Genomic DNA, 14497 nt, shown 5'->3' on the forward strand with positions numbered 1-14497 from the left:
AACACCAACTTGACATACGATGTTCACAAAATTGAAGGAACGATGAATCAAAGGACTTATATTGTTCGCCAATGATGTCAATTGGAGGTCTAAATGAAACTCTTGAATTAAGTTCTTACTCAAAAACCATCACCAGCTTAGTGTCAGCAACTTTTGTCACAGATACTACAGTGCAACCATTTTATTCTCCTTATTTGATATAGCATTTTTAAATTTAAAAAGTCAATTTGTGTCATTTTTATTTGCAGCGGAGGTATTTATACGTCTCTGATTTAGTAAGGTTGCCTGTCATCGTGAAGCTGAGTTCCGACGCAGTATAAAAGAAACATATAAAGTCAACACAAAATTAGCAGAATTATAGTACTTTATGCACATCTTCCAATGATTTCCGTCGTGGATGATATACTTACTGTGATATAACATTAGTTATCGTATACTTTCATTGTTTTATTTGGGTCTACGACGTTCAAGGGTACCGTTACTAGTATCCTTAATAAAATTGTAGTAGACGAATACGGATACAGCATTTTATGTTGAAAGAAGAGTAACTTGTAATCTCAGTAAACCCACAAATTTTCTCGCATTTGCAGAGTCACGTTCGATCATGCACAAACTACAATTGGGAACAACGTTTGCATGTAATAATATAACAAAAGCTAAAATAACAACTCAAGAGGGTGAGTCTAGCTGATCATGATATGAGTCGGTCACCTACACTAAGCATTAAAATATTCTCCATGCTAAGTTAGAAAGTACACAATGGTTTCACAAAACCTCAAAAGTCGTGCCACATTCGTCTTGTCGTCAGTGGAAATAGAGGGCACATCAAATGGCAAACTAGTCTGGTTTGAATATCAAATATAATTGTTGCTGTTTTGAAACCTGGATAGACAGTGCACAATAGACGTTTTCTCGCCGGAGCAAATCTCATGCACTCTCTACTGCCTGATCAACAGTATCCAGATGCCTGTTGGCGGGCGTTAACAGCGTGTCCACCTTTAGCCTTCACGGCTTGAACCCTGCTGGGGCCACTTTCACTGAGGCTTTTGTATAAGAATGTTTGTAGAAGATGGTGGTTAGGACGACGGCAGGTCAATCTGAAGTAAAGAGAAACACGCATTCAACCGTAAGTGTTGAACTCTTTCGATAGCGATAGCTTAGTAAAGAGTTCAAAATTTGCTGCTGAAGGTGTACTGCTGTTTACTTCTTTTAATGAGATGTCTGATTTTCTGTGGAGTTCATTCTTCCTCAAGATCCGAAACCAGAGGAAGTAGTGACGTTAGAGCCTGGGGTTTGGAGCCAAGTCGAGTTCTGACTAATCCTAAGTGGTTCCAAAGTATTCCAGTCGGGACTGTGGACAGGCGGGAATTAACAATGGCAGTTGGCGCTGACGGTCGGGTTTGAGTGTGGCGCAGACCCAGCGAAACCACGGGCCCAAGTTGTCAAAAAGGCACTGTGCAAGCTGTTCGTGGCGCTATAATGGTGTGAGCTGCGTTTACATGGAACAGACTGGGTGCTCTGCTCCAACTAAACCGATCATTGATTGGAAATGGTTATTTTCGGCTACTTGGAGAGCATCTGGAACCACTGATGGACTTCATGTTCCCAAACAACGATGGATTTTTTATTGGTAACAATGCGGCATGTCATTGGGTCACAAATGTTCGCGATTGGTTTGAAGAACGTTCTCAATAATTCGAGCGAATGGTCTGATCACTCTTCGAACATTTCTGGGACATAATCGAGAGGTCAATTCGCGCACGAAATCCTGCACTGGCAACGCGATTATGGAAGGCTGTAGAGGCAACATGGCTCAACATTTCTGCAGGTGACTACCAATGACTTGTGGAGTTCCTGCCATGTCGAGTTGCTGCAGTATGCCAGAAAAAAAGAGGTCCAATGCGTTGTTAGGAGGTAACCGAAGACTTTTGTCATCTCGGAGTAAGATCCTTCAGAATGGCTTACAAAGATTAAACATTTCCCAACACGAATGTCTCATGTGTTGCAAAAGCCTCCAGATTGCTACGCGTAAAGTAATGATAATTCCTGTCCATGGATTCTTACATCATCACTTACCAAAGCAATTTTACATTTATCCGTACAAACACAACTGTGTATGTTCTTCGCTATTAATTCATTGCGTGAACCTATTTTCGTATTACAAATTCGTCTTCAGACAGTAACTAGCTATCGCACCAAAGAGAATAGAATACTGTTTATCAACTTCAAACAGCAATAACATGAGGGCAATATCATGTACAAAAAGAGTAAAAGTAATTTTTGACACTGTAATTACAATATACGAAGGTTGGAACTTTGATAGTGGCAAATATTTATTTACAGCTTGTGCAAAATAGATAGGTGTTTCAAAGTTTTACTGCATATACGAGCATTGTGTATAACCAGTTGCCAGCGATGTGGAAGTCGTAAGATACTCTCAGCAGTGCCAGTTGTGTTGACATGACTGGGTGTTGTGTGATGTCCTTAGTTTAGTTAGGTTTAAGTAGTTCTAAGTTCTAGGGGACTGATGACCATACATGTTAAGTCCCATAGTGCTCAGAGCCATTTTCTTTTAGTTGTGTTGACAGTTCGAGCGGCACGGTCCATTGCCCGACGAATTTGTAGCAGTTCTGAAGCGAATGACGTGAAGTGTTTCCTTCAGCTTCGAAATCGAGTTGAACTTACGAGGGCTTAATTCAGGGGAGTACAGTAGATGGTATAGCACTTAGCAGCCCCATCAGTCAAAGAAATCAGTAATAGCTTGCACTGAACGTGCTTGAGCATTGTCCTGCAAAATGGTGGTCAGGTCCTGCAGAAAGTGTCATCACTTCTGTCTCTAGAGACAGAAGTGATGACACTTTCTGCAGGACCTAACCGTCAGTTTGCAGGACAATGGCCGAGCGGGATTAGCCGAGCGGTCTTGGGCGCTGCAGTCATAGACTATGCGGCTGGTCTCGGAGGAGGTTCGAGTCCTCCCTCGGGCATTGGTGTGTGTGTTTGTTCTTAGGATAATTTAAATTAAGTAGTGTGTAAGCTTAGGGACTGATGACCTTAGCATTTAAGTCCCATAAGATTTCACACTCATTCGAACTTTTTTGCAGGACAATGCTCAAGCACGTACAGTGCAAGCTGTTACTGATTTGTTTGACTGATGGACCCGCTAAGTGCTATACTCCCCTGACTTAAGCCCTCGTGAGTTCAACTCGATTTCTAAACTGAAGGAAACACTTCAAGGCATTCGCTTCAGGACTGCTACAAATTCGTCGGGCAATAGACCGCGCCGCTCGAACTGTCAACACAAGTGGCACTGCTAAGAGTCTCCTACGTCTTTCACAGCGCTGGCAACGGGAAATACACAATGCTGGTGACTACTTTGAAGGTCTGTAAAACTTTGAGACACGTATCTATTTTGCACAAGCTGTAAATAAATAGTTGCTATTATTAAAGTACCAACCCTCGTAGTTTACAATAAATCAGCCAAAAAGCAAATAAAAGTAAACGTAACCTAACATGCGCGCACCTTCGAAGTGGTCAGTGCGTCTGACGGCTATGTGAAGGACCCTGTTTCAATTGCCGGTAGTGCCAGGGGTTTTTCCTTTATGGAGGACTTGACGGGGATGCACTCGCTCTCGTGATGCCAATTGAGGGGCTAGCTGAGTGAGAAGTAGCGGCTCCGAGGTCTCGGAAACTGACAACGAGCGGGGCAGCGGTGTGCTGACAACATGCACCTTCTGTGTATCTTAAAACTACGTGTAACAATCTATGAGCAGGAGAGAGCTTAGATGTGTGACATACAGAAGTTCGGGTAGGTCCGGCGAGCGTCTTCGTACAGCCCAAGTGGAAAGGAGAGCGCCCACGATAAGCGGGAAATCCGGTTTCGAGTCCCAATCCGCCACAAATTTACATATTTCGCTATAGGTAGTACATCTACATCTATTACAGTTAAGTCGAATTTCAGGAACAAATTTCAGTACGTGTAAAGCGTTCTTAACGGCAGAGATTGTGTTGCTACGTATTACCAAAACTGTGAACCCACGAACCGTTATCCAACTTAAACTCGTATGCTAACCTTTGACTAAATAGAACCTAATTTGAATTCAAGTGTAACTGGCCTGAATACAAATTGTCTCTATATTAAATAGACAAATGAAGTAAAATAATTATCTGGTCCTAATCACAATTTCCACTTACCTCGCGTCCTAACATCATTGTTGCAGATTTCTCGGAAGCACAATAGCAAACAGGCAACGGCTAGGCTAGATTTCTATTTTTAAATAAAGTTTCGAAACAATACTCAAACTGTTACGTACCATATCGTGCAATGTGGTAATTCATAATGATAAACCTTTAAATAGTAGGATAGGGGAGCGACCATTGCTATACTCCAAGACAACAATTTTAGAATGAAATCTTTGTTCAAAAAGCTAGAGTAAAACTTCGCGTGATGTTCACACATAACATTGGTCTGAACAATAGTGTGCTTAACAAGGTGAACAATAATTTTAAAACGGCACAATGTTAACACCGAACTTCTATAAAAACCAAATAACTTAATCAGTTAATATGTTAATCCATGACTCGGAGAAGTGAGGTGATATTTCTTTCAGCTCTGTGTAAGTAAATAAAGTTAACTAGCTGACAACAATCACTTCTACAAATTAGAAACTCAGTGCTGCAGTCTTACCTCAAACTTGTCCGCCCACGGTAGCTGAGTGGTTCGCAGGCACGGTAGCTCAGCGTGTTCGGTCAGAGGGTAAGCTGCCCTTTGCAATAAAAAAACTGAGTTCATGGACCAACGACGCACTTGAACAAATGTCAAGGGACACGCCGCCCTGAACAAATACAACGAACATTAACGAACAAAATGAGATTTTTAAAAAAAAAGTGGTCAGCGTAACAGAATGTCAATCCTAAGGGCCCGGGTTCGATTCCCGGCTGGGTCGGAGATTTTCATCGCTCAGGGACTGGGTGTTGTGTTGTCCTAATCATCATCATTTCATCCCCATCGACGAGCAAGTCGCCGAAGTGGAGTGAAAACGAAAGACTTGCACTCGGCGAACGGTCTACCCGACGTGAGACCCTAGTCACACGACATTTACCTCAAACTTCTTCTCTAAAATTTATATTCCTTTCGCCTTTCAATATACACCTCGTATTCATCCTTGCTGTCCCTTACAAGAAATCTTTCTTCGTCTAACAGACACAATCACAAGTCAACACAGCACTACTAAAGACGCCCATCACCTACTACAGTTCAACTGAGAATGTATCTGACTGCATAGAGGCAAAGACTGAGCCGCAACAATAACAAATATTGTTTAACAGTAACATAACTTGCTCTCTCTCTCTCTCTCTCTCTCTCTCTCTCTCTCTCTCTCTCTGACATACACATCGATAACTTACAAAAGTCAAAACGACATGCCCACCTTACAGTGTTTTTCGCGAGTACCACAAGATGATGTTCAATGATATATATATAATGGGTAGGCCAGAATATGGTGGATTTTATGTCCTTTTTTTCCTTATTTATTTCTTTCAATATGAAATATTTTCTCTGCAACTTCACTCTCTTTCGACTAGTACTGGCTATCTCATTTCGAATCTTCATCGGCTCACCTCTAACAGATGTTTTCCGTAGTAAGGAGAACCATCTTTGAAACCCGAGATCCACTGCGCATAAGAACTAGAAATTGTCTATTATACTTCAAAGCCAACTAAAGTAATGTTTTGGAAGTCTAGTTCTGTAACCTCAGCGTGTTCCAGCCAATTATAAACCCATTATATCAATTTTAACTCCTTTTTCCAGTGTTTATATTGCACGTTTGCTGCATTCATTGTGAGCGGCCACAGTAGTTCATTCTAGTTGCCCCAAAAGCATTTTAGCCAACTTAAAGTCCCGTTCTTCATATTATGTTATATAAAAAGTTCACCTTTTCCTTTATACTAAGCTTCCTTCGCACTACGTTGTATACCACCAGACTGGTGTTAATATCGACTGAGCCGCGCTTTGTTTCATACATGTTAGTCAATATTTGCACCAAATTTTAGAAAGCCTGTATACTGCTAAATGGTCTCAAGCCCTTAGCGCATATTTCCACAAATTTGCCAGCAACTGAGTCTCTGCGTTCTTTCAAGACATTAATGGAGTGAGGAAGTCAAAAAAATAGTTCAAATGGCACAGAGCACTATGGGACTTAACTTCTGAGGTCATCGGTCCCCTAGAACGTAGAACTACTTAAACCTAACTAACCTAAGGACATCACACACATCCACGCCAGAGGCAGGATTCGAACCTGCGGCCGTATCGGTCGCGAGCTTCCACACTGTAGCACCTAGAACCGCTCGGCTACCCCGGCCGGTGAGGAAGTCGCTGGTCAAATATACAAACATGTCGTAAGACACTCGAGATTCTTGAATGAATGTTTAGTAAATTTTTACACAGTTTGCATCGCAACATACCTACCGATTTATTGAAGCTGCCTCATAAACACACGACATCTTTCCCCTGCTGGGCCTGGGCTCTGTTTCGTGGCTGGTATGAATTTCCCAATTCTTAATTTCTCTTCAGTCTCCTTTAAGGTTGGTTTCTTCATTTTGCTAATCCAAGTGTTATGATAAATGAGCTGAAGTAACACTAGCTATGCAAACATATACCTGGCTCGTCACTTTGGACTGATATCGCAACTTGTTGTCAGGTTCCTCGTAAAACGGAGTGGTTTAGTGCTGACTTTTAATTCATTTTGTCACTCTCAGCCAAGAGAGTAGCCCCGTTCAGATGATGTGGTGGCTCTGGAATGATGAATGAGAGATATGGTGATTCATATTACAAGTCTAGGATCAATTCCATTGGTTCAGAAGATGGAACTACGGAATACAAGGCTCTTGACCCTCTAAATATCAAGTACAGCCACATCCAAGGGAACAAGTAAGTGAGTCCACTCTCTGGTCAGAACATGATATTAAGTCACCAGCACAGGAGACATTAGTCACTTCATCTGCACCTTCATGTCTTCGTGGTTGCCTACAATATCGTCTTGATGTTTGGAATTGTTTACTCCCTGTACTTGTATGGTTTATTCTCATGGAAGGAAGTTTCTTGACGATCACTGCTTGTGGTGTCCCTGGAACTGAGTGTGGACATGTTTTCGGACTTGATTGTTCTCTGACGACAATGGTGTTGCTTACTTGATACTTGTAAACTGAGTGGCTAAAAGCCAATGGAGTGTTTCGCCCATTTAAAGGTCAGCAGTGACTGGTATGGATCTTAAATATCGTAGAGACCACAATACTTTTGGCCATTCACTTTATATTCGTGAAAATTAGTGTTGTAATAAATTGATTTCTTGCAACATACACATAATACCCAGCCCTTGACGACAAAAAAATGTTGACCGCGTGAATAGCATCGTATCGGTTCCGCTGAGAGACTTCATTTCGGGAACTGCACCGTCCAGTTGATCGATCCAAAGTAAGCAGGGGAGGCTTAATGTCTCGTGAAGGTGAAAGTCATTAAAGACTGACAAGGCAGGGTGTAGGCCACATCCGTGTTAAAGGAGTTAGAAGAATAACTGATGATGGTCGAAGTAGAGAGGATATGAAATACAGACTGGGTATCGCAAGGAAAGCGGTTCTGAAGAAGATAAATTTAACGTCTCGCAAGGAAAGCGGTTCTGAAGAAGATAAATTTAACGTCGAGTATAGATTTAAGTATCGAAGCAAAACATGGACGATAAGTAGCCTAGACAAGAAGAGAATAGAAGCTTTCGAAACGTGGTGCTACAGGAGAATGCTGAAGATTAGATGGATAGATCACGTAATTAATGATGAGGTACTGAATAGAATTGGGGAGAAGAAGATTTTGTGGCACAACTTGAATAGAAGAAGGGATCGGTTGGTAGGACACGTTCTGAGGCATCAAGGAATCACCAATTTAGTTCAGATTTCTCTGAACACTGTAGGACTTAACATCAGAGGTCATCAGTCCCCTACCAATTTAGTATTGGAGAGAAACGTGAACGGTAAAAATCGTAGTGGGAGACCAAGAGATGAATACACTAATCAGATTCGTAAGGATGTAGCTTGCAGTAGTTACTCCGAGACGAAGAGGCTTGTACAGGACAGAGTAGCATGGAGATCTGCATCAAACCAGTCTCTGGACTGAAGACCACAATAAAGACAATCCTGGCATTCGCCTCAACTTCCTTAGGTATTTTTGGATGGTCAAGAGCAGAAAGGATGAGACTCGTTGCGCTGGAATGCTGTGCAATGATTAAACGAAATGGTAGTGGATATTGCTCATCTTGTACAACATCTCACCGTTACGGATTATCACGGAATATCATCAGAATGTGCCATTGTGACGACGCCTGGTAAGCAGTTTTTGAAAGTGGGTAACACTTTGCCGAAGCATTCCGGAGTGCATTTTACGAGCTATTCTCTGAAATTTCATAGCCATGATGCTCTCTTCCTCCACACTAATTTTCACTCTATTTATCAATCAGTAAACGCAGCATACTGGGGTATTTCGATAAAATATCACTGTTGAATGCAGCATAAAGGCTAGTTGTTCTGATTGCTACTTGGAGACATTTTGTTATAGTGGAAACCCAGACCGTTTTTGAAAGAATTTTTTTTAAATGTTTGTCTATTGGCTCCACCACAGTGTTTTTCACATAGAAAAATCGCTTCCGCCATCAGACACCTTTAAATCATGATACGAAGCAGTAGAAAGCTTCAGTATTGCGTATAGTAAGCAACATTCGCGTTCGCAGACTGTAGCAGCCGTGAATCTTGATTAGGGACATAGCTTCCGAAATATTTCATGTGGATATCATTCCCTTCCCATTCTCGTCCCCATTTCACTCCTTACGTGAATACAGCAATTCCTCAACAAACCTTTTTGAATTTAATGTATTGTTGCAAAGAGGAATAAAGGCGTTTGCTAATACAGACAAGCTAACATTTCAACTTTTTTTACTTCAAACAAATCTAAAATTTGATTTTTAGATTTTACTTTGGACAGAAGTATCAATCATGAAGGACCATGGAAAAGGTTTGTATATTTAATAGTGAAAATTGCATCAAAGAGCAGTTATGGCATCAGGAACTTGAGTGCTGAATGAAATAGTATACATTTGTTGATTTCAAAACTGAACCAGTAATGTCTTACATATACATCTGTAAATTGCTGGCAAACTAGTTTGTAGTCACAAATGGTCATCCAGTGCAAATACTTCGTGCCTCAAACCACGAGTACGAAATGAAAAGAAGTAGCTACGTCTCTTTCAAAACTGCGCTGTCTTATGTGTTTATTTGTAAAATGGAGTTCCGCAAACAGCTATATCCCTGTCGATGCTAGAAAGACGATGATAACGTTAGAACTTAATTTTTTCCAGTTTTTTTTTTTCTAGGCAGTAAGTTTATTTCTTGCTGCGTGTACGACGACCGAATTAACAGTGTCTTACAAATGGTTTTAATTTCCGGAATTCACGCTCTCTGAAATCAGATAAGAAATATCTGCAGTCTTGAGGGAAACAACTGACGTGGCACAGAATATTCTTTTGGTGCTGGAGATATCTACCACAGATCTGTTTGCTGTCAGCCACAAAGTAAACATGACAGCCCCAGGGACAAATTTGCCAATGTTATTCTTTAATTGATGTATTACCTGATACGTACGTAACTGCCTCAAAACTATTGGTCTTGGTAATCGAAGGCAAGGTTACATCAGAAACGGAACTGCTTTACCATATGTTTTAAAACAAGTGGAAATCACCAAAACACATGGCAAAAATGCTCAATTAAACTCCGAAACTTTTTACTCGAAAGATATGTATTTATCATTTGCCAGAACATTTGCCGACCGCTGTGGCCGAGCGGTTCTAGGCGTTTCAGTCCGGAACCGCGCGACTGCTACGGTCGCAGGTTCGAATCCTGCCTCGGGCATGGTTGTGTGTAATGCCCTTAGGTTAGTTAGGTTTAAGTAGTTCTAAGTTATAGGGAACTGATGACCTCAGATGTTAAGTCCCATAGTTCTCAGAGCCATTTGAACTATTTCAACCAGAACATTAATAGAGATAAGTGTAAACTCACAGACTTAATATTTCAAAGAAAGTTCTGAAATTTCATCCAAGAAAGTAAGTTTGCTCCACATTTCTTTGTAGAGAGGCCCAGTCACATACATGATGGAAATATATGTATAAATCTCCAATCTCTGCGTCTCCATAGAACCGACAAAGAAGTTTCGAGAGTCTGTGGTTGCTCATCCTTCCTCAATGTAGCATGGCGGCTAGGTTGCATCCTAGACCCGTGGTCTAGTGATAGCATATTTGATAAGTAATGAAAACGTCATCGGTCCAGGGTTCGAAACCCACCACCACTCAAACTTTGATTAATAACCATCATTGGCAGGGTAAGACTTCCAGTGTAAGAAGCCACTCTCACTCTGCAAAAAAAGAAAAAAAAATAAGGCGGAGAAGGTTCAGGGCACTCCCTTTTTTTTTGGGGAGGGAAGCTGTCCATAAAGGCGGAAGAATCAGCAATCACCAACGATTTAAGGATGCTGTGCATTAAAGACACATAACGTGTATCCACGGGAATTTGGCCTGAATTGAAAAAGTATCATGATGATCTCTCAGCAAAAGACATCCGATTAGTCTCCCGTTCGGATCTCCAGGAGGCGACAGTCAAAGGGGAGTTGACCTTGAGAAAAAGACAAAATAACCAAAGCAAGGATAACCTTCTACGATCCGGGGCGTGGAATGTCAGAAACTTGAACTTAGTAGGGAAGCCAGAAAATCTGAAAAGGGAATTGCAAAGGCTCAATTTACATATACACTACTGGCTATTAAAATTGCTACACGAAGAAGAAATGCTGATGATAAACGGGTATTCATTGGACAAATATATTATACTAGAACTGACATGTGATTACATTTTCACGCAATTTAGGTGCATAGATCCTGAGAAATCAGTATCCAGAACAATCACCTCTTGCCATAATAACGGCCTTGATACGCCTGGGCATTGAGTCAAACAGAGCTTGGATGGCGTGTACAGGTACAGCTGCTCATGCAGCTTCGACATGATACCACAGTTCATCAAGAGTAGTGACTGGCGTATTGTGACGAGCCAGATGCTCGGCCAACATTGAGCAGATGCTTTCAGTTGGTGAGAGATCTGGGGAATGTGCTGGCCAGGGCAGCAGTCGAACATTTTCTGTATCCAGAAAGGCCTGTACAGGAGCTGCAACATGCGGTCGTGCATTATCCTACTGAAATGTAGGGTTTCGCAGGGATCGAATGAAGGGTAGAGCCACGGGTCGTAACACGTCAGAAATGTAACATCCACTGTTCAAAGTGCAGTCATTGAGAACAAGAAGTGACCGAGACGTGTCTACCATGACGCTGGGTGATAAGCCAGTATGGCGATGACGAATACACGTTTCCCATGTGCGTTCACCGCGATGTCGCCAAACACGGATGCGACCATCATGATGCTGTAAACAGAACCTGGATTCATCCGAAAAATGACGTTTTGCCATTCGTGCACCCAGGTTCGTCGTTGAGTACACCATCGCAGGCGGTCCTGACTGTGATTCAGCGTCAAGGATAACCGCAGCCATGGTCTCCGAGTTGATAGTCCATGCTGCTGCAAACGTCGAACTGTTCGTGCAGATGGTTGTTGTCTTGTAAATGTCCCCATCTGTTGACTCAGGGATCGAGACGTGGCTACACGATCCGTTACAGCCATGCGGATAAGATGCCTGTCATCTCGACTGCTAGTGATACGAGGCCGTTGGGATCCACCACGGCATTCCGTATTACCCTCCTGAACCTACCGATTCCATATTCTTCTAACAGTCATTGGATATCGACCAACGCGAGCAGCAATGTCGCGATACGATAAACCACAATCGCGAGAGCCTACAATCCGACCTTCATCAAAGTGGGAAACGTGATGGTACGCATTTCTCCTCCTGAACACGAGGCATCACAACAACGTTTCACCAGGAAACGCCGGTCAGCTGCTGTTTGTGTATGAGAAATCGGTTGGAAACTTTCCTCATGCCAGCACGTTGTAGTTGTCGCCACCGCTGCCAACTTTGTGTGAATGCTCTGAAAAGCTAATCATTTGCATATCACAGCATCTTATTCCTATCGGTTAAATTTCGCGTCTGTAGCACGTCATCTTTGTGATGTAGCAATTTTAATGGCCAGTAGTGTAGTAGGTGTTAGTGAAGTGAAATGGACAGAAAACAGGGATTTCTGGTCAGATGAATATGGGATAATATCAACAGCAGCAGAAAATGGTACAACGGGAGTAGGATTCGTTACGAATAGAAAGGTAGGGCATAGAGTCTTTTATTGTGAACAGTCCAATGATAGGGTTGTTCTTATCAGAGTCGACAGCAAACCAACACCGACAACGATGGTTCAGTTATACATGCCGACGTTTCAAGTTGTAGATGAAGAGATAGAAAAAGTATATCAGGATTTTGAAAGGGTAATACTACCCGTAAAGGGAGTTGAAAATCTAATAGTCATGGGCGACAGGAATGCGGTTGTAGGGAAATACGTAGAAGAAAATGTTACAGGGGAATATGGGCTTGGGACAAGGAATGAGGGAGGAGAAAGACTAATTGAATTCTGTATTAAACTTCAGCTAGTAATACCGAATACTCTGTTCAAGAATCACAAGAGGAGGAGGTACACTTGGAAAAGGCCGAGTGATATAGGAAGTCTTCAGTTAGATTACATCATGGTGAGACAGAGATTCCGAATCAGATACTGGATTTTAAGGTCTACCGAGGAGCAAATATAGACCCATATCACAATGTTGTAGTGATGAAGAGTACGCTGAAGGTTAATAAATTATGCAGGAAGAATCAATACGCGAAGAAGTGGGATACGGAACTACTAAGCAATGACGAGATATGCTTGACGTTCCGTAAGGTCGTACATACAGAAATAGAGAACAGCTCAGTAGGCAGTACAGTTGTAGAGGAATGGAAATCTCAATTAAGGACAATCACAGAAGTTGGAAAGAAAGACATAGGTACAAAAAAGTAACTGCGAAAATAGTATGGGTAACAGAAGAAATGCTGGAGTTGGTTGATGAAAGAAGGAAGTACAAAAATTTGCAGGGAAATTTTTGAATACAGAACTGCAAGTCACTGATTAATTAAATAAATAGGAAGTGCAGGAGTGCTAAGGTGAAATGGCTGCATGAAAAATGTGAAGAGATCGAAGAATGAATTATTTTCGGAGGGACTGACTCACCTTATAGGAAAGTCAAAACAACCTTCTGTGATATTAAAAACAAGGGAGTTAACATTGGGAGTGGAACGGGAATTCCACACTTAAATGCACAGAAGAGAGAGGATAGGTGGAAAGAGTACACTGAAGGCCTTTACTAGGGGAAGATTTGTCTGTGGGGATTTTGAGAGAGCTTCGGAGGACTCTAAGATCAAATAAGGCAATAGGGGTAGATAGCTTTCCATCAGAATTTCTAAAATTATTGGGGGAAGTGGCAAAAACGACTATTCACGTTGGTGGGTAGAATGTATGAGTGTGGAAAGATACCAGCTGACTTTCGAAAAAATATCGTCTACAGAATTCCGAAGACTGCAGGAGCTTATAAGTGCGAGAATTATCGCACAGTCAGCTTAACAGCTCATGCATCCACGTTACTGACTAGAGTAATACACAGAAGAATGGAAAAGAAAATTGAGGATGTGCTAAATGGCGATTAGTTTGGCTTTAGAAAAGATAGAGCCATGAGAGTGGAAATTCTGACGTTGCGGTTGACAAGGGAAGCACGACTAAAGAAAAATCAAGACTCATAGGATTTGTCGACCCGGAAACAGCGTTCGACAATGTAAAATGGAGAAAGGTATTCGACATTATGATAAAAATAAGTGTAAGATATGAGAGACGGGTAATACACAATATGGACAAGAGCCAAAAGGAAATAAAAAGAGTGGACGACCAAGAACGAAGTGGTTGGATTAAAAAGGGTGTAAGACAGGGATGCAGTCTTTCGCCCCTGCTGTTCAATCTGTATATCGAAGAAGCAATGATGGAAATAAAAGAAGGGTTCAGGAATGGAATTAAAATTCAAGATGAAAGAATATGAATGATACGATTCGCTAATGACATTGCTATCCTGAGTGAAAGTGAAGAAGAATTAACTGATCTGCTGAGTGGAGTACTAAATGAGTACAGAATATGGATTGAGAGCAAATCGAAGAAAGACGAAAGTAATGAGAAGTAGCACAAATGAGAACAGCAAGAAGCTTAACATCGGGATTGATGGTCACGAAGCAGATGAAGTTGAATTCTGCTACCTAGGCAGCAAAATAAGCAATGGCGGATGGAGCAAGGAGGACATCAAAAGCAGACTAGCAAATGCAAAAGTACATTCCTGACGAAGAGAAGTGCACTGGTATCATACATATGCCTTAATTAGAGGAAGAAATTTCTGAGAATTCTTCTTC

The sequence above is a fragment of the Schistocerca gregaria genome, chromosome 2 (genome assembly GCF_023897955.1).
Source record: "Schistocerca gregaria isolate iqSchGreg1 chromosome 2, iqSchGreg1.2, whole genome shotgun sequence".
Classification (NCBI taxonomy): domain Eukaryota; kingdom Metazoa; phylum Arthropoda; class Insecta; order Orthoptera; family Acrididae; genus Schistocerca; species Schistocerca gregaria.